The 24,944-nt window shown below is 44.0% G+C and overlaps 1 protein-coding gene across 1 annotated transcript in view; it reads right to left on the minus strand.

The window, feature by feature from the left end:
- PKD1L1 (polycystin 1 like 1, transient receptor potential channel interacting) overlaps positions 1–24,944 on the minus strand; it is a 1,793,388-nt gene that overhangs the window by 722,200 nt on the left and 1,046,244 nt on the right. The gene's annotated exons all lie outside the window — the stretch shown is intronic.

Consider the following 24,944-nt stretch of genomic DNA (forward strand, 5'->3'; position numbering starts at 1 on the left):
AATCGGATACACTGTGCCTGATTTCCCTATTAATTACCCATTTTCACCAAAGTTTCAGGTGGAAGATTACGACTGCTTTTTGTCATGTGGAGTTTCTGTGGCTCTCCTAATTCTGATGAGGCAGATAACTCACATTTACCACAGGAATAGTAATGAAGCCCTTACATGAAGCACAAAACTCACGATGAGTTCAAATAATAAGAGTAGGTTAGTAAAATGCAAAGGAAGTGTTCACAAGCTGCATCACTTTAGAGATTTTATCAGACAAGAACTAATAGTTTTCTAATATTGTTTTATTAAAATGGTGGCCTGTAGACAGTTGCAAGAGGAGCAGAACATCTAATTCATTTTTTTTGCGATGATCTGCATGCATATTCAATGCTAAGTTTAGGCAATTTCTAGAGCCGAATGATCACCAGAATATGGGCCTCATCTAACTGTTTCTGCATTAGCAAACCCCCTCTGATTCGGTAAATCAAAGGGTTTGCAGATTCAAAAATCATTTTTAATATGTAAAAAGCCCATTTATTAATTTGGAAAAGATTTTCCAAATCATTTACTGGATTTAGGAAACCATTAGCAATGGTATTTGGAAGGGACATTTTAAGAGACCATTTCCCCCTTTTGCGAATGTTTTAAATACATTTTTAGTAGTAGGCAGTGGTGCACTGGCCAACTGCTTCTTAGTAAAACATGTTTGCTCTTGCCGCGTCATGATGGCAGGGAAAGCCCAGAAGCCTGAGTGTTTCCGGTGCTGTAGCATACCTGAAGAGGATGGAGGTGAGACGGGGAAGCGGAGAAGGTACATTTATGTTTTTTACATTTGTTTTTAATCCACCCCGTTGCGAGCTAGTCACCACTGACCAGGAGAGCTTTTTTTTGCAATGAAATCTCTGGCAAAGACTACATTATTGTATTGTATTGTATTGTAAATGCATTTATATAGCGCTTACTAGCCCTGACGAGGCGTCAAAGCGCTTTTTCGGCGAGTAGCAAGCTACTCCGTCACCCATAGAGGATTAGTGTTGAATTAGTATAGTGAAACATACAAGTACATTTTAAGTGGTGGATAGGTTAGTCAGTTATTTGGATTTGGAATGATAGCAGAAGGATAGAGGAGGACAAAGGTTTGTATTCATATAGCGCTTGTTGATGCACGCTATTCAGGAAGCCTATAAAGGATTAGTGGTGAATTAATATGGTGAAATATGAAGTAATTTCAGTGGTGGATATAAGTCAGTTACTTGGAGTGAGAAGAATAGCAGAGGGATAAAAGGGGAAGAAAGATTTGCATTCATATAGCACTTGTTCCCCTGATGGGTGTTAAAGCTCTTTCCTGGCGAGTAGCACGCCACTCCGTAACCCATAAAGGATTAGTGTTGAAAATTAGAATAGTATAAATATGAAGTAATTTGAGTAGTGGATATTTTCTTCAGTTATTTGGGTAGTATATTAGTATAGTCGAATATGGAATTTGAGAAGTGAACATGTTAGTCTGTTAATTTTGATTGAAAAGGATAGTGGAGGGATAAAAGAGTGAAGTATTTTTTTTATAGGTCTTAGCAGTAAGAGGAGGCTTTTGGATGAGTAAAAGGGAGTTTTCGAGGGGAGGAGTCAGAGGGAAGAGTTTAGAAAGGTTTGTTTTAGTGGATTGGTATAGTAAAAAGAGGTGTCGATGCACGGAGGGGTTGAGTAGGAGAGAGTTTAGAAAGGGTAATTTTGGCGATCATAGTAGTGGTATGGGGTTTGGGATAAATGAGAGAGTGGATTTAGAGGATGTATTGATAGATGTATAGGATGAGAGATAGGGGAGTGCATTGGAAGGAGTAGTAGAAAGAAGTTTGAGATGAGTCAGAAGGTAGGGCTAGAAGATATATTGAGCGAAGTATAGGCTGAGAAATAGGGTAGTGCATTGGAAATGCTAAATTAGAAGAAAGTGATAAATATATAGATCCATAAGTACATTGAAAGTATATAGATACATAAAGAAGGTAAGTATATGTAGATTAAAGATATTGATAGAGGCACAGGATGAGAAATAGGGTAGTGCATTGGATATGCTTTTTCAGGAGAAAAGTAACAGACACACAGATCCAAGTACATGGAAGGTACATAGATCCACAATGGAAGTATGTACATGTAGACCAAAGATGGTTTTTATTTATTTATTATTTTTTTCTCTTAACATAATATTATTTTACATATTTATACAAAGTAATACACAAAGATAGGGTCATATCTATAGTTAAAACAAATGCTTATATACAGAGGGATATGCTGTAAATATCTGTTTGCGTATGGTGCTTATGTGGTGGAAGAGCCAAATCTTGAGTAGTTTTCTGAAGATAAGGTGGTTGTCGGTGGACCTTATGTTTGGGGGTAAAGAGTTCCATAGTTTGGCTGCTTTAACAGAGAAGGATGTGCCACCCATGGTTTTTTCTTGTATGGTGGGATTTTGAGGCGAGAGGCTCCTTTAGAGCGGAGGTTCCTTTGTTGAATGTGTTTGGTGATTTTATTCCTGATGAAGAGTGGTCCTATTCCATGTATTGCTTTGTGGGTGATACGAAGCAGCTTGGACATGGATCTTCTGGCAATCTGTAACCAATGCAGGGCTTTCAAGGCAGGGGAGATGTGGTCTCGCGGTTCGATATGCAAGAGTAGTCTGGCAGCCGGGTTCTGAATCCGTTGTAGTCTTTTCATGGTTGTTAAAGGTGATCCGTGGTAGAGGCTATTGGCGTAATCGAGTTTGTACAGAACAAGGGAGGTGGTAGCTTGGACCTTGTGTGGAAATCCCAAATGAGGGAAAATTAGTTGCAGCGTTTTTATAGTAGCAACGCTTGATCTTGCTAGTTTATCCACTTGGGCATTCATCAACAGCTTGGAGTCCATGGTCATTCCGAGGTTTCTTACTTCCTTTGATACTAGGCAGTAATCCCAGTTCATCAGGCCATGCGACAAGCGGGTTGTAATGTTTCCAATCTCCACACGTGAGTATTTCAGTTTTTGAAGCATTCAATTTGAGATGGCTCCAAGTCATCCACTGATCCACGGCTCTGAGACAGCTGAAACTTGGCGATTTTCCAATGTATTTGGGGCATTCCAGTTGAAGGAGTATTTGCGTGTCATCTGCATAGTTATAGCACGTGAGGTGAAATTTATTGATCAGTACTGGTAATGACTTCATGTAGATGTTGAAAAGCATGGGCAAGATGATAGAACATTGAGGGACCCCTGCTTTTCTGGAGTACGGTTTGGACGAGAAAGGTGGGGTATGGATGACATTAGTTCTGTTTCGAAGGTAGGACGCGATCCAGTCTAGAGCAGCTCCCTGTTTGCCGGCTTCATAAAGTCTTTGTTTAAGAGTGTCATGGTCAACCGTGTCAAAGGCAGCTGAGAGGTCCAAGAGAAGTAGTGCAGCAACCCCGTTGCGGTCAACTGTATTCCTTAGGTCATCCCAGATGGCAAACAGGGCAGATTCAGTGCCTCTTCCCGGACGGAATCCTGTTTGGAAGTCTGAAAGTATGTCATTCTCTTCAATGAATTGTGACATCTGGGTGAACACTGCTCTTTCTATCAGTTAGCCCAGGAAAGGTCCATTTGTAATGGGTCTGTCGTTATCAGGGTTCAGCGGGTCCAAGTTTGTTTTCTTCAGTAAAGGGGGTATGTATGACTTTTTGAGTTCTTCTGTAAATATTCCGGTAGTTAAGGAATCGTTGATGATTCTTCTTACTGGAGTAGCAGCAGAGGTTGTTAAAAGAATTGTCTTGAAAGTTTGTGGTGGTCAGGGGTCAGAAGGGCTGGCGGCAGGCCTGCTTGCTTTGACCAGGTCCATAAATTCATCGTGTGAGATGTGTTGGAAGGAACGGAGAGGCTTGATTAGAACATTCTTGGATTGTTGTTTTGTACAAGGGTTAGTGCAGGTACTTTGTTTCTGTTTTAAGTATGAGTCCAACGTGTCTGCTTTTCCGTGTAATGATTTGCCAGCTTGTCTGTGAAATCTTGAGTAACAGGATGAGTTCCTTCTATGCAATTTGGTTTGCGAAATTCATTGAGTATTTTATAGAATTCTTTATTTGCACATTTAGCGTTTTGAATTCTGTCTGAATAGTACCTTTTCTTAGCTTTTTTGATAGCCGACTTGTATAATCTGTTAATTTTCTGTTGGTGAAGTTTGTTTTGTTTGCCGTTTGTTTTGAGCCAGGTACATTGCAGCTTTCTAATTTGTTGCTTTATGTCTTTTATTTCTATGTTTCTCCAAGGCGCTTTTTTTCTTTTGTTCTGTTGTGTGGTTTTGATTGGTATCAGGATTTCAAAAGCTTCCTGTAGTCACTCATATATAGATTTTGAACATAATTTATGGTTTCCAGATTTGTACTGGATGTTAGTTGTGTTTCGAAGTGTTCCAAATTGAGTTTGTTCCACGGCCGATAGGTGGATGGATGTAAGGTAGTTTTGGGTGAGTCGCTTAGCGTTGTTTTATGTTGGAAAGCAAGCAAAAGGTGGTCTGACCATGTGACTGGAGTTATAGTTTGAAAGGTAACTTGTTCAGTATTAGCAAAATGACATCTAGGATATGTCCAGCGGTGTGTGTTGGATTGTGGACAATCTGATGCAGGTTCAATGCGTCTAGGCCGGTGATTATTGTTTTTGGATGGGCCATATTGGGTTTATCAAACCAAATATAAGGTCACCCAGAACTCATAGGTTGGAGTGTATTGTTATCAGGTTTGAGACTGTGTCTAGAAGTGCTTCTGGGAATGTTGCCTTGCTAGGTGGAGGTCTGTAAAGGAGCAGGAAGTTACAGGAGGAAGACGGTGTAGGATTGCATCTTGTTAGAAGTGTTCTTTAGGAGATGTTGTCAATTTTAGTGATATGTATTGTTTGCCTGAATACAACAGCTAGACCACCTCCTTTTTTAGCTATACGATTTTGGGTGATTATTTGATAGCCTAGACTTGACTTGACTTGAGAGTGTATTTGCAACCAGTGTAAATTCCTTCTTACCTCCGTAACGGAGTTTGATTCTTTAAGTTTCGCGTAAGGACAGAATCATGCATTTTGGATTAGTTGCAGACAGGCTAGATGCATTTTTGGAACTGTCCGGAGAATATTATTCCCATAGTCAATCCTAAATTCGATCATGGCATTTACAGGTGCTCTAAACTTAGGGCATAGGAAAGAAAGACTCTGCTCTAGAGGTTTTTGTGACCCTGGATTGAAGGTCGAGGGAGGCCATGTTTTTCAAATTGCGGACAGATTTTATAGAGAAAGGGAGTGGTCCCATTATGGCAGGGCATTGAACTGTGTAAGAGAACTAATGACCGCCTACATGGTAGAAAAAGACCAATCCCAGCCCTGGCCTATGCGGATGATGCCGTCTCCTCTTTCTGCTTCCACACCCACCTCCTCCTTCGTAAGACCTTCAAATGGATCCCCCTCGAACAACGAAAGACCCTCACTCATGCCCTGGTCACCAGCAAACTCGACTAGGCAACGCACTCTACGCCGGAATAAACAAAAACCTCACCTGCAAGCTACAGAACACCCAGAACGTCACTGCAAGTCTGGTCCTCAACCTGCCAAAATACTGCCACATCTCCCAGCACCTGCGCACACTCCACTGGCTCCCCGTCGAGTTGAGAATCACCTTCAAGATACTTATCCACGCACACAAGGCCCTCCACGGCAACGGACCAGCATACCTGAACAGCTGACTCAAAGTCCACGCACCCTAAAGGACCCTACATTCAGCCGTGGTCCCCCCACACCAGAAAGACCAGATCGGGAGGCCGGTCCTTCTCCTTCCTCGCAGCCAAAGCATGGAACGCCCTTCTGCTCCACCTCAGACAGACAACATCGCTCCCCATCTTCGCAAGAAAACTCAAAGCCTGGCTCTTCGACAGATCCCCTCCTTGATGGAATGGAACCGGCAGCCTCCACGCCCACTCCTAGTGCCTTGAGACCCCTACGGGTAAGTAGTTGCGCTTAACAAACCCCTGATTGATTGATTGGTTAAACCACCCTGGGCTTAAACAATCTCATCAAATCTTTTGTTACTTTTATGGATTCCTTTAAACTTTCCACTAATTTGACTAAATCCTGCATAATGGTCATTGACCCCAAGTCAACTAAGACAAGGTGATTTATTATTCAAGGACAAGAATTACCCATGGTCCGGTAATTTTCTAACATGGGGGTCCAATTTGACGAAAGAGGGACTTGAGCGCCGCTTCTGGAAAGTAAAAAAAACTCCAGCTAAGGACTATTTCTACCATCTCAGATACGATCTCAATATTAGACAGTAGATCACTGAAAGTATTTATAAAGATATATCATGTCTAAATGTGTCTCAGAAGTGATATATAGTTCTGATATCTGGAGAATAGTGGATCCTGTGAACTTGCAATCAGGTTAAAGACAGCTTTGCCAGATGTCTGTTGTCTACACCATGGAGTACTCCAGCCCCTGTGGAGCATGAGGAGTTATGCCTCAGTATATCTCAGATTTCATTGCTTTACGACCTCTATTTAAATTGTGTTCAGTCTGGTCCAAACAGATCTTATGTTAAATAACGATATAATGAGGGAGTCCCAAGGCTGGAAGGTGCTTTCAAGATTAATGGTTGCATTATGTTAAATCTACTTTTTACGCCCTATGCTGACCTGAACTTTTTAACAATCCAGATACCATAAACAAGGAGGATACACAATGGACTAAAGTGAAATTTTATGCATTTTTCTTCACAGAGACCTAATGGAACTGGTGAAGCCATCTGTGAGGAATCATGTTACAATCGCAACTACCCAGAACATGGAACTATATCGGATATTGTTGACAAATGTAAATCCTTGTTTTTCATTAATAAGATTCAGGCATAGTATCCATTGTGTTTTTTTTAGCTGTACTGGCTGGTTGGAATTTGGTAAAGAACTTGGACCCTTGCGGTTGTGATCAACTTTACCCCAAGATACGATGCACTTTATTTTATTTTGTGACTATTATGCCCCTATCTTACCAGTGTTAAAAGTTATGAATTTTGTACTGGCCAGACAGGCTCTATTATATCTGCAATCTTTACCTTCAGCTTGTGTCTTTTTCACATTTGCATCCTTTTTACAAGGGACAATTAAGGTGAGAAAAAGGATGTGATTTTGTATTTCATATTTTACAGGGGATTTTTAAAAATAATTTTAGTACATTGTATGAATTGTTTAGTTATTTTACTCACAAATTATTAAATGATGAAGATTAAGTGTTAAGGTTCGGTTTTACTGAGTTTTAAGCTGTTTTGTATTGTGTACTTTTATGGTCTACGTACACTGAAATAAAAATTTGAATCAGTGGCATTGATAAAGAATTGGGTTCTGTGGCAGTGTAGCATGAGCACCAAAGGGCACTTATTGATAATGAAGTGAGGAAAGTATAGATCCTTGAGGCACCTGACATTTTTTGTGGGTGGAGAAATTGTTGGAGTGTATACTATTTGTTTCCTGTTTGCTTGTGTTCAATCTGCCAGCCTTAGGGTGGCATTTCCCCAAACCTTTTGCCTGTTTGCCTCACTTTTTGCTGATCTGTTTTTGTTGGCCTTAGTACTCTGGGAACTTTGCCACTGCTAACTAGTGATAAAGTGCATGTGATTACTCCCTAAAACATGGTAACATTGGTGTATGCACAATTGTCATATTTAATGTACTTACAAGTCCCTAGTAAAGTGAACTATACGTGCCCAGGGCCTGTAAATAAAATGCTACTAGTGGGTCTGCAGCACTGATTGTACCATCCACTGAAGTAATCCTTCAAACATGTCTTAGGCCTGCCACTGCAGAGTCTGTATGTACAATCTGACTGCCTTGACAACTTGGCATTTAAAACCCTTTGTCAAGCTTTAAACTCCCCTTTTATTATACGTATGTTACCCCTAAGGTAGGCTATAGGTTGCTCATAGGGCAGGGTGCTGTGTAAGTAAAAGGCGGTACAAAAGGGGGGTGGTGATGGACGGAGCATCGGAACCAATCAAACACTCACACCCAGTCAACAGATCTGGGCTTAATCCATCACCGTTCTTTAGCCCACTTTGCCACCCCAGTTCAGACATGGCCATCACCACCCCCTTTTGTGCCACTGTGTAAGTAAAATGATAAGAAAATAAGGTGCCAGGGCTCGGGTTTGAACCACCAAAGCTTGTTTATTCAGCTGGTGTCAGCCTTCCTTTCAATGATTTCAAGAAGGTGTGCATTTGTCATATATTAAACATTTCAAAACATATTTACATTTTCATTCAATCCTCATAGGAAGAAACCTTCCTTAAGCTGTGGATACAGTTTAAAGGCTTTTTACATACATTACAATATTTTCAAAGCAATTAAAACGAAAAAACAAATAGAAAAGATTCACAAACAGTTATACTTAGACTTTCCAATGTAAACAACATCTGTGAGTTATGTACACCTAAGCTTGTTCAGGTACATATGTTCTTAAATACATTGCCCTATGCTATTATGCATCTCTTTCCAACAGCCAAATAGCCGACGCGTTTCCGAACCCTTCTCTTAATCAATGGGGTTCTTCATCAGGGCTGGGCTGTGTACCTATGGTGCAAAATTAAGGGACATTTAGTATCTCCTTTTCCTATACTTTGTGAAAATTGGTAAACAGGCTAAACCTCTAGAAAGTTTTACCTTGTTTGACGTTAATGCAGGACGCTGTTTTCAGAGCGGGGCATCGAGTAAATTTGGATTTTCACCACTATCTAAATTAGGGTGAAGAATAACGATTCTTATGAGTATTTCAGCAATGATGTTTGCTTGTTAATAAATTCCAGTTAATAAGGGGCGCTGACACTTACTTGTGTATTATTTTCATCTAGTTCTTCACTACATCAGTGCGATCTTGGTTAGAGGACTGCAGCGTATTCCGCGGTGATTGTTGTTCTGAACAATTAAAGAATTGGATGTCAGTTCGTGTGCAGTGTCTTGCTCAAATTTTGTGTGCCTTAGATTTATAACATGCTTACTTGTACGAGGTGCGGCGGGGGACCAATGTGCTGCTACAGTTGTTTCAGCTGCCACACTATTTCCAATTGTGCGGACGGGTTTATTCAAGGATGAGTCAATATTCTGTTAGGGAAAATTCACAACGGAAAATTCCGTTACCAATTGGTCACGTTCTTTCTTTAACTGGCACTTAGATTCATTTCCAGGGCCCAACCTTACCTTGCTTGATTACTTCAGAGGCCGTCCTCGGGGGTCTGTCTACCGCATGACTCTCACTCCGTTTGGCTACCGTATGGCTCTCACTCGTTTGGCAGTGTTCCGGGCAAGTTTCTACACCAGCGGAATACGATCTCCTATTTAAATATGCCGCTCGGCATTGTGGGATTTGTAGTTTAACGCATGGTTTGCGCTTCACCAAAAGATATCTGACAATTTATGATTTAAAGTGCAGCGCTGTGGTTCAAATATGCGTAATATATATATTCTGCGACAGTGGTGGGGGTCACAGGGGGCTCAATAGTTCAATCTTTGTAATTCGGACATCTCGTTCAGGCCGTCCATCACGCAATTAAATTTGAGAATTAAATAAGATTCTTTTTGAAGTAACATGGCATCGATGTTTCCTCCTCTGGGGGGAACTTTCATGGCTTTTAATATTGTCCACATGAAATCTGTCTCATTATGCTGGTGTTCAACAAAGTGCTGTACCATGGGCGCAGACAGCACTTTGTTTTTGATCCTGGATCTGTGTTGAGCTATTCGTTGATTAGCTCTTTGTGTGGTTTTCCCTATATACAACTTGGGACAAGGGCACATAATTGCATATATGACGTTGGTCGTTTTACAATTTGAGAATCCTTTGTGCGTCCATCTCACTGTATTGAATACGAATTCATCACCTTCTATTGTATTGGGGCAGGAAGCACACGTGCCGCATTTATGATGGCCTATTATGGGTGGTAATTTCCATAATGTGCGTAAGTCAGTTCTTGCTTGGCTGATACCCAAGTCAGCTCTTACTATCTGCTGTGCTATGCTTCTATTCTTCTTTAGGGCAAACAATGGCTCTTCCATTGGAACATCTGAATTCTTAATCAAATGCCAGTTCTTTCGAATGATGGCTTTCAACTTATTCGTGTATGGCCCGAATGTGGTGACACATACCGGCCTTTCGAGGGGTTTGGTTTCTTTTTCGGAGGCCAAAAGTTCCTCTCTTGGGGTGTGCCATGCCCGTATGGTGGAATGTTTTAGTAGTTTGTGAGGGTATCCTCTCTGTTTCAATTGATCACTTAGTATTTGGGAATGGATCAAAAAATCTTCCTTCCTGGAGCAATTCCGTCGGATTCTCAACATTTGTCCGTACGGCAAATTAGATTTTAAACTTTTGGGGTGATAGCTTGCGTAGTGCAAGATCGTATTCTTGTCTGTGTCTTTGCGGTGTAAAGTCGTTGTTAATTTGTTTTCATAGGGAAAAACCACCACGTCAAGAAAAGTGAGAGATATTCTACTAGATGTTATTGTGAATTTTATATCTGGATGTCTGGTGTTGAGCCACTGATGGAATTGGGCAAGCATTTCTTCAGACCCTTTCCATTGACACCAGATATCATCAATGAAACGATACCACTTTGTGATGTTCTGCAGAAATGGATTGTTGTGGTAGATGAAACGCTCCTCGTACAGGGCCATGAAGAGCACCGCCATTTCTGGGGCATAAGGACACCCCATGGCGGTGCCCTTCACCTGCACGTAGAAGGTGTCCATGAACCGAAAATAGTTCCTTTTGAGTGCTATTCTCGCCAAGTCGATAATGAAGTCTGTGGGGACTCTGTGTGGTCTGGGTCGTGTATTGAGGTAATATTCCATTGCTTCTAAACCCTCCTGTTGGGGAATTTGGGTGTATAGAGAGGTGACATCAAAGGATACCATCAACTCTTGTTCTCCATCAAATGGGAACCCTTCGATCTTATTAATAAAATCCCTAGTATCTTTAAGGTATGATGTTACTTCAGATAGAAAGGGTTTTAAAAACACATCCACATACTTTGCTAGTGGTTCCAACAGTGAATCACACCCGGAGACTATAGGTCTTCCGGGGGGTTCAGTCAGGCTTTTGTGAATTTTCGGTAGAAAATAAATCACGGGGATGCGTGGACTCTTTTTGTCTAAATATTGAAACTCTTTAGTTCCTAATATCCCCATGTCACGACCCTCCGCGAGTTTTGCCTGGATCTCAGCTTTTATCTGTGGAGTTGGATCCTCTTTGACTTCTCTGTACCATTCCGTGTTTTTAATCTGGCTATTGGCCTCATCAATATATTTTTGTCTATCCCAGACCACCAGTGCACCCCCTTTGTCAGCGGGTTTTAACACTATGGAATCATCTTTGCATAAGTTGTTAAGAGCCATTTGTTGATCTCTACTAATGTTCCTCTTGAGGAACATTTTTTGTTTGCTTAATTGCGTGATGGAGGATAGAACGACCTGTTCAAAGGCTATTATTTCCTTAGGGATTGTGTATGTAGGAGGAACAAATGTGGATTTGTTGGATAGGTTAGAGGGTTCATCAGCTCTATTGTCTTCTCTATTGTGAAAAAAGGCCTTGAGTCTTAATTTTCGACAAAACTCCAAAGCTTCAATTTTTAGATTAGTAAGGTCGGTATGTGCTGTTGGCACGAATTTTAATCCTAATTCCAATACAGATCTTTCATGGGCAGTTAATTCCTTATTGGAAATATTCACTATTGAGGTCGGGCTTACGTTTTGTACTGGGTTCTTCGTGTTCGCATTTCCCATGGTTGGGGCTGTGGTTTGAACCTTACTCTTCCTCTGCCTTCGCCCTTTTCTAAAAAAGGATTTCTTTTGGAAGGTCCCTCTCTGGGGTCTGAATCGTTTGTGGATTCTGAAGATGAACTCTCTGAAAAGGTTGTAAACCTGTTTTTAGACCTCCCCTGATATTGTGATAACACTCGTCGGGATTCTGTTTGAGTATAGTAATCCTCCTTGAGGTATGGGTATACTGATTCTAATGTCAAAGCTTTCAAATTAGAATCAGTATACCCATACCTCAAGGAGGATTACTATACTCAAACAGAATCCCGACGAGTGTTATCACAATATCAGGGGAGGTCTAAAAACAGGTTTACAACCTTTTCAGAGAGTTCATCTTCAGAATCCACAAACGATTCAGACCCCAGAGAGGGACCTTCCAAAAGAAATCCTTTTTTAGAAAAGGGCGAAGGCAGAGGAAGAGTAAGGTTCAAACCACAGCCCCAACCATGGGAAATGCGAACACGAAGAACCCAGTACAAAACGTAAGCCCGACCTCAATAGTGAATATTTCCAATAAGGAATTAACTGCCCATGAAAGATCTGTATTGGAATTAGGATTAAAATTCGTGCCAACAGCACATACCGACCTTACTAATCTAAAAATTGAAGCTTTGGAGTTTTGTCGAAAATTAAGACTCAAGGCCTTTTTTCACAATAGAGAAGACAATAGAGCTGATGAACCCTCTAACCTATCCAACAAATCCACATTTGTTCCTCCTACATACACAATCCCTAAGGAAATAATAGCCTTTGAACAGGTCGTTCTATCCTCCATCACGCAATTAAGCAAACAAAAAATGTTCCTCAAGAGGAACATTAGTAGAGATCAACAAATGGCTCTTAACAACTTATGCAAAGATGATTCCATAGTGTTAAAACCCGCTGACAAAGGGGGTGCACTGGTGGTCTGGGATAGACAAAAATATATTGATGAGGCCAATAGCCAGATTAAAAACACGGAATGGTACAGAGAAGTCAAAGAGGATCCAACTCCACAGATAAAAGCTGAGATCCAGACAAAACTCGCGGAGGGTCGTGACATGGGGATATTAGGAACTAAAGAGTTTCAATATTTAGACAAAAAGAGTCCACGCATCCCCGTGATTTATTTTCTACCGAAAATTCACAAAAGCCTGACTGAACCCCCCGGAAGACCTATAGTCTCCGGGTGTGATTCACTGTTGGAACCACTAGCAAAGTATGTGGATGTGTTTTTAAAACCCTTTCTATCTGAAGTAACATCATACCTTAAAGATACTAGGGATTTTATTAATAAGATCGAAGGGATCCCATTTGATGGAGAACAAGAGTTGATGGTATCCTTTGATGTCACCTCTCTATACACCCAAATTCCCCAACAGGAGGGTTTAGAAGCAATGGAATATTACCTCAATACACGACCCAGACCACACAGAGTCCCCACAGACTTCATTATCGACTTGGCGAGAATAGCACTCAAAAGGAACTATTTTCGGTTCATGGACACCTTCTACGTGCAGGTGAAGGGCACCGCCATGGGGTGTCCTTATGCCCCAGAAATGGCGGTGCTCTTCATGGCCCTGTACGAGGAGCGTTTCATCTACCACAACAATCCATTTCTGCAGAACATCACAAAGTGGTATCGTTTCATTGATGATATCTGGTGTCAATGGAAAGGGTCTGAAGAAATGCTTGCCCAATTCCATCAGTGGCTCAACACCAGACATCCAGACATAAAATTCACAATAACATCTAGTAGAATATCTCTCACTTTTCTTGATGTGGTGGTTTTTCCCTATGAAAACAAATTAACAACGACTTTACACCGCAAAGACACAGACAAGAATACGATCTTGCACTACGCAAGCTATCACCCCAAAAGTTTAAAATCTAATTTGCCGTACGGACAAATGTTGAGAATCCGACGGAATTGCTCCAGGAAGGAAGATTTTTTGATCCATTCCCAAATACTAAGTGATCAATTGAAACAGAGAGGATACCCTCACAAACTACTAAAACATTCCACCATACGGGCATGGCACACCCCAAGAGAGGAACTTTTGGCCTCCGAAAAAGAAACCAAACCCCTCGAAAGGCCGGTATGTGTCACCACATTCGGGCCATACACGAATAAGTTGAAAGCCATCATTCGAAAGAACTGGCATTTGATTAAGAATTCAGATGTTCCAATGGAAGAGCCATTGTTTGCCCTAAAGAAGAATAGAAGCATAGCACAGCAGATAGTAAGAGCTGACTTGGGTATCAGCCAAGCAAGAACTGACTTACGCACATTATGGAAATTACCACCCATAATAGGCCATCATAAATGCGGCACGTGTGCTTCCTGCCCCAATACAATAGAAGGTGATGAATTCGTATTCAATACAGTGAGATGGACGCACAAAGGATTCTCAAATTGTAAAACGACCAACGTCATATATGCAATTATGTGCCCTTGTCCCAAGTTGTATATAGGGAAAACCACACAAAGAGCTAATCAACGAATAGCTCAACACAGATCCAGGATCAAAAACAAAGTGCTGTCTGCGCCCATGGTACAGCACTTTGTTGAACACCAGCATAATGAGACAGATTTAATGTGGACAATATTACAAGCCATGAAAGTTCCCCCCAGAGGAGGAAACATCGATGCCATGTTACTTCAAAAAGAATCTTATTTAATTCTCAAATTTAATTGCGTGATGGACGGCCTGAACGAGATGTCCGAATTACAAAGATTGAACTATTGAGCCCCCTGTGACCCCCACCACTGTCGCAGAATATATATATTACGCATATTTGAACCACAGCGCTGCACTTTAAATCATAAATTGTCAGATATGTTTTGGTGAAGCGCAAACCATGAGTTAAACTACAAATCCCACAATGCCGAGCGGCATATTTAAAAAGGAGATCGTATTCCGCTGGTGTAGAAACTTGCCCGGAACACTGCCAAACGAGTGAGAGCCATACGGTAGCCAAACGGAGTGAGAGTCATGCGGTAGACAGACCCCCGAGGACGGCCTCTGAAGTAATCAAGCAAGGTAAGGTTGGGCCCTGGAAATGAATCTAAGTGCCAGTTAAAGAAAGAACGTGACCAATTGGTAACGGAATTTTCCGTTGTGAATTTTCCCTAACAGAATATTGACTCATCCTTGAATAAACCCGTCCGCACAATTGGAAATAGTGTGGCAGCTGAAACAACTGTAGCAGCACATTGGTCCCCCGCCGCACCTCGTACAAGTAAGCATGTTATAACTCTAACGCACACAAAATTTGAGCAAGACACTGCACACGAACTGACATCCAATTCTTTAATTGTTCAGAACAACAATCACCGCGGAATACGCTGCAGTCCTCTAACCAAGATCGCACTGATGTAGTGAAGAACTAGATGAAAATAATACACAAGTAAGTGTCAGCGCCCCTTATTAACTGGAATTTATTAACAAGCAAACATCATTGCTGAAATACTCATAAGAATCGTTATTCTTCACCCTAATTTAGATAGTGGTGAAAATCCAAATTTACTCGATGCCCCGCTCTGAAAACAGCGTCCTGCATTAACGTCAAACAAGGTAAAACTTTCTAGAGGTTTAGCCTGTTTACCAATTTTCACAAAGTATAGGAAAAGGAGATACTAAATGTCCCTTAATTTTGCACCATAGGTACACAGCCCAGCCCTGATGAAGAACCCCATTGATTAAGAGAAGGGTTCAGAAACGCGTCGGCTATTTGGCTGTTGGAAAGAGATGCATAATAGCATAGGGCAATGTATTTAAGAACATATGTACCTGAACAAGCTTAGGTGTACATAACTCACAGATGTTGTTTACATTGGAAAGTCTAAGTATAACTGTTTGTGAATCTTTTCTATTTGTTTTTTCGTTTTAATTGCTTTGAAAATATTGTAATGTATGTAAAAAGCCTTTAAACTGTATCCACAGCTTAAGGAAGGTTTCTTCCTATGAGGATTGAATGAAAATGTAAATATGTTTTGAAATGTTTAATATATGACAAATGCACACCTTCTTGAAATCATTGAAAGGAAGGCTGACACCAGCTGAATAAACAAGCTTTGGTGGTTCAAACCCGAGCCCTGGCACCTTATTTTCTTATCAATATAGTTGTCCCGCCAGGACCCGTAGGACAAAACCCCCCCTCCTATTTACTGTGTAAGTAAAAGGCAGCACATATACTTTTTATTTTTACATGTCCTGGTAGTGAAAAACTCCCACATTAATTGTTCACCACTGTGAGGCATACCCCTCTCAAAGATTAACACTAGGGATCCCTTTATACAGCTATTAAGTGCAATTCCTGATTGAGAAGCAGTAGAACAGTCATGTTTAGGTTTGCAATGGTAAATCCTTTTAATGGTAAAGTTGGATTTATGATTACAACTTTAAAAATACCACTTTTAAAAAAGTGACATTGTTCTGCTTTTAAGCCCTGTGTGCCTCTGCCTGATTCAATACATGTCTCGGGTGGGTGTCAGCTGGGCGTTGTGCATTTCCTCTGGTCAGTCACACACAAAGGGAGTCGAGGTGTGCCTAATGGGCTATTCACTTCCTGATAGGGCCATTCTGGGCAGGATGCAAGGGAGTGGCTGACACTTTCACCTGAAAGGGCTTGTCCCCACACACAGAGATGTGTGCACCTTGTAGTGTGTCTGGAGCCAGGGAAGGAAATGGAGGACCTGTTGGCACTTCAAAGACCCCCTTTGAAGCCTCCCCCACTTCGAAGCCACCATTGTGCATAAAAACTGGACTTCTGATCCCACCAAATCAGCTCACATCTGGACCTGTGGCTACTCTGCCAGGAATGAGGACAGCTGTGCTGTTGAAGGACTGCCACTCTACTGGAAAGCTGCTCTGGAATAATTGCTTTTCTGCTGTCCTGACCTGCCTGCTGCCCTCTCTGCCTGGGTGAGAAGACCTTGACCTACACCACTTGAGCCCAGAGTAACTCCAAGGGCTTGCCTACTTGTCTCCTGTTCCGCAGTCTCCAGGACACCCAAGACTGCCTGCATTTCTCCAACCAGCACCTGGACTCTGCCATTTGTGAGTCCTACCCTGCCAAGGGGTGCTAATCCAGTATGGGGCCATTGGAAGAGGGTTTTACTGTGCTTCGGCACCAAATTCCCTACAGTGTTGACTTTGTGTCAGTTGGATCAGACTCAGTCCCTTCGACACCAGCATATCAGCACTTCAAGAACACCACCGCAATGACAGCCCATCTCGATGACAGCGCAGTGCCTTATTCCCCTGGAGTTTATGACGCATCGCTCCACTGTGCTACTCTGAACCAACGCACTGCCTACAATCCTACGAATCGGCGCTGATGCATCGCTTCCGACCACTCCCCTCAGTTACTCCTTGACATCAACACTTCCTCTGTGAGGGTATTGTTTTCAGCTAACCCAGTGTGACTCCTGTATCCAACCTGTGCTCCACCTCAGTCAGCGCGACCAGGTAACCCGGTTGAACCTTTAGGTTTCTAAGCACTTTATTTCATGATATTCTTTAAAAATCGAAACTCCAGTTCTACTTATTGGATTTTTGTCGTTTGGTCATGTTTTGTTCAGTAAATCAAGGTCTTATTTTCTTAACAAGGTGGATTATTTCTGTGTGGTGTTAGCACTGTTTTACTGTATTAAGTGATGCAGACATACTTTACACATTGCCGAAGTTAAGCCTACCTGCTCTATGCCAAGCTACCAGAGAGAGCACAGGTAAATTTAGCTTGTGTAAGTGACGAACCCGGACTAGGCTTGTGGTCCCTACTTGGACAGGGTGCATACCTCTGCCAACTAGAGACCCAATTTCTAAAAGTTAGTATAGATTCCATCCATGTTAGTGTTAAGCACCTTTTCCCTACTCCTGAAAGTCTTGCAAGAATAGTGACATAGTTGTTGATGTCAAAGGCCGCTTAGAAGTCAAGGAGCTCTAAAGCCCCTGCAACTTTGGTATCCATCATCCTGCGTAAGTCAACCAGAAGAGAGACAAACACCAGTTCAGTGATCTGGCCAGGGTGGAATAATGCTCTTTGACAATCTCAAACGCACGCAGTTCGCTACCTGAAAAATACTATTTTTTTCAAGTTGTTTTGATAGAAAGTACATAAGAGATATAGGTCAGAAATTGACGATGTACTCTGCTAAATATAACATTTAATTTGTACGCTGGTGGGGGTTCCTTAATTCCATCAATTCTCAGTAGATTTTTTAATGCTTTTTGGCAGTTTCCAGAGCCCCTCGGGTTTTGTGGATTTTGGCAATAGTCTATAAATACACAATCATATGTATTTTGTCACACCTCACAACAAGGACAGTACCAAGTTAGAGTCCAACAACTAACACTCTTATTAGTATAGTTTTTATTCTAAAAACCCCACTGCTGAACAAGAACTATGGGAGTGTTTAATATTTTCTTCATCTCTTAATAGTGGATTACCAACGTTCACCACTGGGCAGACAGATAAGCAAGGTGAGATTTGAAAAAATTTCAGTACTATAAAAGTTGTAAAAATTAACACCAACACATTTTGAAAGCTTTGGAGGTGTCTCAATTTGGGCTAGAACAACAAGTGACTTACCTTTGGTAACAATGTATCAGCAAGAGACATGTTAGTTATAGATTCCTTACCTTAGAATTACCCCCAGATGTCAGACTGAATCTGGAGAACTTTTTCTCAGCAGTACCCCTGTGCGTCGGTAGGTGGCGTCGGTAGACTCCGCATCCGTCGCATTCACCAGGATGACATCGCAGTGTCTATATAGATGCCGCCCCTGTGCGCTGACGTCCGTTCTGACACGACTTTCCATGCCAGAAGGGCAGAGTCATGCAAGACACTGACCACTGGTGTGCAAACTAGGGTCCTGCAAGAGAGACCTTTTTCCTTAGAAGCCAATGTGCAGAGCAGGGAGGATAGGTGGGGTAGTAAGGAATCTATAACTAACATATGTCTTTTACAGATACATTGTTACTGAAGATAAGTAACCTGTTCATCTCAAAGAGACTGTTAGCTAAAGATTCCTTACCTTAGAATAGATACCACAGCAATACGAACCCCTGGGCAGGGTCTGTGAACTAAGTTCACAATAGAAAGTCCTGGGGGACAGAACGGACAAAATAGCCGTCCTCCAGACTTGGCTGTCTAGGCAGTACTGTCTAGTGAATGTGTGCAAGGATGCCCACGTGGCTGCCTGACACATGTCAAGGAGTGGAAGTCTAACAGCAAGAGCAGTGGTGGCTGCCGTAGCTCTGGTACAATGAGCACAGAGTCCCATTGGAGGTTTCTTCTTAGCCAAAGTGCAGGCCATTTTTATACAAAGGACAACCCATCTATAGATGGTCCGCTTTTGAACGCCTGACCTTTCTTTGCACCCACGTAGCCAACGAAGAGTTGACCGTCCACCCGGATATCTTTCGTGTGATCAAGGTAGAAAGATAGCACATGCTTGGGGTCCAGATGGTGCAGTCTCTCCTCCTTGGAAGGGTGCAGAGGTGGGAAAAAGGTGAGAAAAGTAATGGTTTGTCAAATATGAAAGGGCGTTACAACTTTGGGAAGGAACGTAGGCCTTGTCCCAAGTACCATTTTGTCCGGATGCACAAAGAAGAAAGGGGGCATAGAAGAAAGAGCTTTGAGCTCACTCACTCTGCAAGCAGAGGTGATGGCAACAAGGAAAGCTGTCTCCAGAGAGAAGAGCCTGAGAGGACAGTTGTGTAGAGGCACGAAGGGAGTGCACATAGTGTAGGTTAAGACGAAAGGAGGAGAAAAGAGATGAGTAATGTCCTTGAGGAATCTCTGTACAATTGGGGACTTGAACAAAGATGGCTGATCTGAAAGCCGAAGGAAAGCAGAGATGGCCGAAAGATAGCCCTTAAGAGTGCCTGGGGCAGATCCCTGCTGGACCGAAGAAAGTTTGTACAATAGGATCTCAGAAAGAGTGGTAGAAAGGGGATCCACAGCCTTTGCTGTGAAACATATTCATGGCGTGCTCTCCAATTTCTTGGAATCCAACGAGCTTCTGCATGCGTCTCAATCAGGTTTTCGACCTAACCTGAGTACAGAAACCTCGCTCCTGGAGGTTTCAGAGATTGTTAAGGAGGCGCTGGATGCCGGAGGCAGGGTGATGTTGGTTATGTTAGATCTGTCGGCGGCTTTCAACACCGTCCCCCATGAGGATCTCCTCATAAGGCTACATGACATCGGTCTGAGGGGGTCGGTGTTCAGTTGGTTTTGCTCCTTTCTGGCCAAACGGTCTGGGCCTCCCCTGTATCTGCTGAAATGTCACCTTTGGGAGTCGGAGTCCCGCAGGGCTCAGTATTGAGCCCAACTCTTTTTAACATCTTTATGACCCCTTTGGCGGCATTGGTAGAGTCCTATGGGGCCCAGATCGTTTCCTATGCTGACGACACCCAGCTTCTCTTTACCTGCCGGAAGGGCGAAGAATTCGAGGGTGAAAGTATCCGTGAGTGCCTTGGGGCTGTTTTTAACTGGTTCCAACTAAACAGCCTCAAGTGCAACTCGGATAAATCCGAGATACTTTTCTTCGGATGCCCCTCGGAACCGGACTGGCAAGGCTGGTGGCCGGCTGATATGTTCCCTCCAGCTAATTCTTCTGAGTCAGCCAAGAACTTGGGAATTAAAATAGATAATGGGCTTACTCTTAAATCCCAGGTGCTGACCCTTACAGGAACATGTTTCGGTATCCTCAGGACGTTGCGGAAGTTTTTTCCGCTGCTTTCTGAAGACCACAGGAGAATAATTGTTCAGGCCCTCATCAGGTCTAGACTCGACTATGCCAATATCTTGTATTTGGGCCTGCCGGAATACCTCTTACAGCGTATGCAGGTGGCCCAGAATGCTGCCGCACGTGCCATCTTCGGCTTGCATCGACGAGTGAGGGCGTCAAACTTATTGCGAACTTTACATTGGCTCCCCATCCGGAAGTGGTTAATGTTCAAGGCTATGACATTGGCTCATAAAGCCTTGCATGGCGCGGGGGCCCAATACTTACAGAAGAGGATGGCTTTCTATCTGCCAGCACGATCCTTAAGATCAGAGTCACTGGCATTGGCAGTAGTCCCCCGTATAAAGAAAGCCCGTATCGGAGGGCGGTCCTTTAGGCTGCTGGCCCCTCAGCTTTGGAACTCCCTACCTTTGTCCTTGCGTTCCATGTCCAACCTATCTGCTTTTAGGAAGAGCTTAAAGACCTGGCTCTTTACTGGCTAGAGTCTCAACTCCCTTTCTGGCCATGCTGTTCTGTCCTTTTACTGTTATGTGGTATATGTATCTTTTTTTCGGTCTGGAGCATAAAGCGCAGGGACACTCCTTTGGAGTAGCCGTGCGCTATAGAAGACCTATAATAACATAACATATAATAACATGCAAGAAAATTATTCCATCAAAAGCAGTATACCCTCTTAGTGGAGGGATGCCTGTCTGCCAAGATAATGCGACAGACTTTGGGAGGAAGGTCAAAAGCTGTCAACTGTTGCTACTCAATCTCCATGCAGGGAGGTGGAGGCTGGACAGGTTCGGGTGAAGAACCCTCCCCCTGCTGCAGCGACAGAAGATCTTCCAGAAGAGACAGTGAGTGAAGGATCGATTGCCATGCCAAGAGCTCTGGGTACCAGACTCGTCATGCCCAGTCCAGAGTCACAAGAATGACTTGGGCCCGGTCACGCTTGATCTTCTTCAGCACTCTGGGCAGAAGTAGTACAGGCGAAAAGGCTTACAGGAGGCCGCAGTTTCACTCACGATAAAAAGCGTCACCAAGCGAGTGCCGCCTTGGCAATTCCAATGTGCAGAATCGCTGACATTGCGCGTTCTATTCGGTGGTGAACAGCTCTAACCAAGGCTCCCCCCACTGCTGAAAGAGACCTTGCACCACCTCCGAATGAAGACGCCATTCATGATCCACCAGTCACCGGCGGCTGAGTTCATCCACCCTGACGTTCAAAGCACCTGGCAGGTGTTGAACCACCAGGGTCATGCCCTGATGTCTCAGCCATGTCCAGAGATGAAGAGCCTCTTGACATAGGGTCCATGAACCTACCCTGCCCTGTTTTTTGCAGTACCACCTGGAGGTGGGGTTTTCTATGAGCACCTGTACCACTTTCTCTTTGAGGGAGAGAAGGAATGCCTTCAGTGCCAGACAAACAGTCCGGAGCTCCAATTGGTTGATATGGAGTCCGGACCCCACCGGAGACTGGACGCCTCTGATCTCTGCCTCTCCCAGATGGCCGCCCCATCCCTGGAGTGATGCATCTGTCACCACTGTGAGGTTTGGTTGGGGAAGGGAGATGGAGCTACCTCTGACCCAAGTACTTCGGGCCCATCTCCCTGCTCCCGTTCCCGGCAAAGGTCATTGAGAAAACCGTCAACAGATAGCTGACCCGCTACCTCGAGGAGAACAACATCCTGGACCCATACCAGTCTGGATTCCACAGCAACCACAGCACCGAAAATGCCCTCATCGCCTCCACAATGACATTAGGGCCCTGCTGGACAATGGCAAAACTGCAGCCCTCATCCTCATGGACCTATCAGCTGCCTTCGACACTGTCTGCCACCGCACCCTATGCACACACCTCCACAACGAAGGGATCATAAACAAGGCCCTGGAATGGACCACCTCATTCCTCTCCGGCAGAACCCAGAGTGTCCACCTCCCCCCTTTCCGTTCCAATGCCTCCGAGATCATCTGCGGCGTACCCCAAGAATCATCCCTCAGCCCAGCATTGTTCAACATTTACATGGCTCCGCTCGCCCACGTAGCCCGACTGCACAACCTCAACATCATCTCTCACGCTGACGACACCCAGCTGATCCTCTCCCTCACCAAGGACCCCCTCACCGCCAAAACCAACCTCCATGAAGGAATGAAAGCCGTTGCAGAGTGGATGAAGAACAGCCGTCTGAAGTTGAACTCGGACAAAACGGAAGTCCTCATCCTCAGCCCCACTCCCTTAGCCTGGGACGATTCCTGGTGGTCGACCTTACTGGGAGCAACACCAACACCCACCGACCACGCACGCAACCTGGGGTTCATCCTCGACTCAACATGCTCCATGACCAAGCAAGTCAACCTCGTCTCATCCTCCTGCTTCAACACTCTCCGCATGCTCTGCAAGATCTACAGGTGGATCCCCACTGAAACAAGAACTGTCATCCTGGCCATCGTCAGCAGCAGGCTAGACTACAGAATCACCCTCTGCGCAGGAGCCTCGGCCAAACTCCTGAAACGTCTACAATGCATACAGAACGCCTCGGCATGCCTGATCCTCGACATTCCCCGCCACAGCCACATCACACCCCACCTGAGAGACCTCCACTGGCTTCCAGTCAACAAGAGAATCACCTTCAGGCTCCTCGCCCACACACACAAGGCACTCCACAACACCGGATACCAGCATACCTAAACAGACGACTCACCTTCTACACCCCGAACCGGCAGCTCCGCTCCACCAACCTCACCCTCGCCACTGCCCCCCGCATCCAAAGAGAAACCACCGGTGGCAGATCGTTCTCCCACCTCACCGCCAAGACCTGGAACACCCTCCCCATTCTCCTACGGCAGACCCAGGACCTGCTAACCTTCAGGGGGCTACTCAAAACCTTGGTTTTCGAGCAGTAGCAGCACCTCTCCCCCCCCCCCAGCACCTTGAGACCCTCACAGGTGAGTAGTGCGCTCTACATATTTCTTGATTGATTGGAGAGTGGTTCGTTAGCCACCACTGCAGTTGTTGCGCAGTCCCCTCCGAGATCTGGACAAAGTCGGAAAGATTGCCCTGATGCTGCGCCCACTGGAGCTTTAGGTCCACTGCAGTGCCTGCGTATGCCATCTGGCCTGATCCACGAGCAGGATGCAGTGGGCCATGAGGCCCAACAGCCTCAGGGTCATTCTCACCGAAATCAGGGATAGAGGCAGAAACATCGGTATCATAGCCCCAATATCCCAGACTCGCTGCTTGGGAAGATAGGCCTGAAACTGCACTGTGTCCAGCACCGCCCCAGTGAAAGAGAGCATTTGAAAGGGGGTCAGGTGTGACTTCGGCATGTTGATAGTGAACCCCAGTGAATGCAGGAGGTCCGCCATAGTCTGGAGGTGGGAGACAACAGCCCGGGGTAAGCCCGCCTTAAACAGCCAGTCATCGAGATAGGGGAAGACTGGAACACCTAATCTGCACAGATGAGTTGCAACCACTGCCATCACCCGAGGGGCGCTGGTAAGGCCAAAGGCGAGCACGGTGAATTGAAGTAGCACCTGTGGGCAGGCAGGATGGGGATGTGAAAATAGGCATCCTGCAAGTCCAACATCACCATCTAGACTCCAAGGTCGAGAGCAGACAGGACCCGAGCCAGAGTTAGCATTTTGAACTTCTCCTTCCGTAGGAAGCGGTTGAGGTCCCTGAGGTCTACAATAGGACACAGGCCTTTGTCCTTCTTGGGCAAGAGAAAGTAGTGGGAATAGCAACCACAACCTACTTCTGGCATAGGAACCCTCTTGATGCCTCCTTAGGTCAAAGAGAGCCGAAACTTCAATTTTTAGATATGATTTATTAATCCCTGTGCTTATCATTAATCGGTATGCAGAATAAAAGAGATCCATCATATTGTATGATACTGAGAGGGGTGCCAGTGTCCAACATATATATTTCACATCTGTTACCAAAATGTAGTTGGAACATAGTTTTTGGATGTTCTTGAACCTTAAACATAGTAAATATATTTTAATTTTTGTTTACGAAGTTGCACTCTTGGAATGCTATAAAGCACCTCTGCCACTTAAGTTAATAAGAATAGCATCTGAAAGAAACAGTTCATTATAGATTACTTACCTTAGAATTACCCCAGGCGTCAGACTGGATCCGGAAAGTTTTTTCGTCAGCAGTACCCCTATGCGTCGGTCGACTCCGCGTTCGGCGTCGGCGTTGTGGTCACCGGGATGATGTGCGGTACCTACTTAGATGCAGCCTTCGTGCGCTGACGTCAGTTCTTTCTTTTTCCAAGCCAGCAAGCACAGATCCGGAGAGAGCGGTACCGCCAGTCACTTTTGACTGACTTTTTCTCGACTTTTGTCGACTTCATTTTTTGAGTCATCAACTCCTGGTGCAAGAGGGATGCCCG

Source organism: Lissotriton helveticus, chromosome 4_1 (genome assembly GCF_964261635.1).
Source record: "Lissotriton helveticus chromosome 4_1, aLisHel1.1, whole genome shotgun sequence".
In the NCBI taxonomy this organism is placed as follows: domain Eukaryota; kingdom Metazoa; phylum Chordata; class Amphibia; order Caudata; family Salamandridae; genus Lissotriton; species Lissotriton helveticus.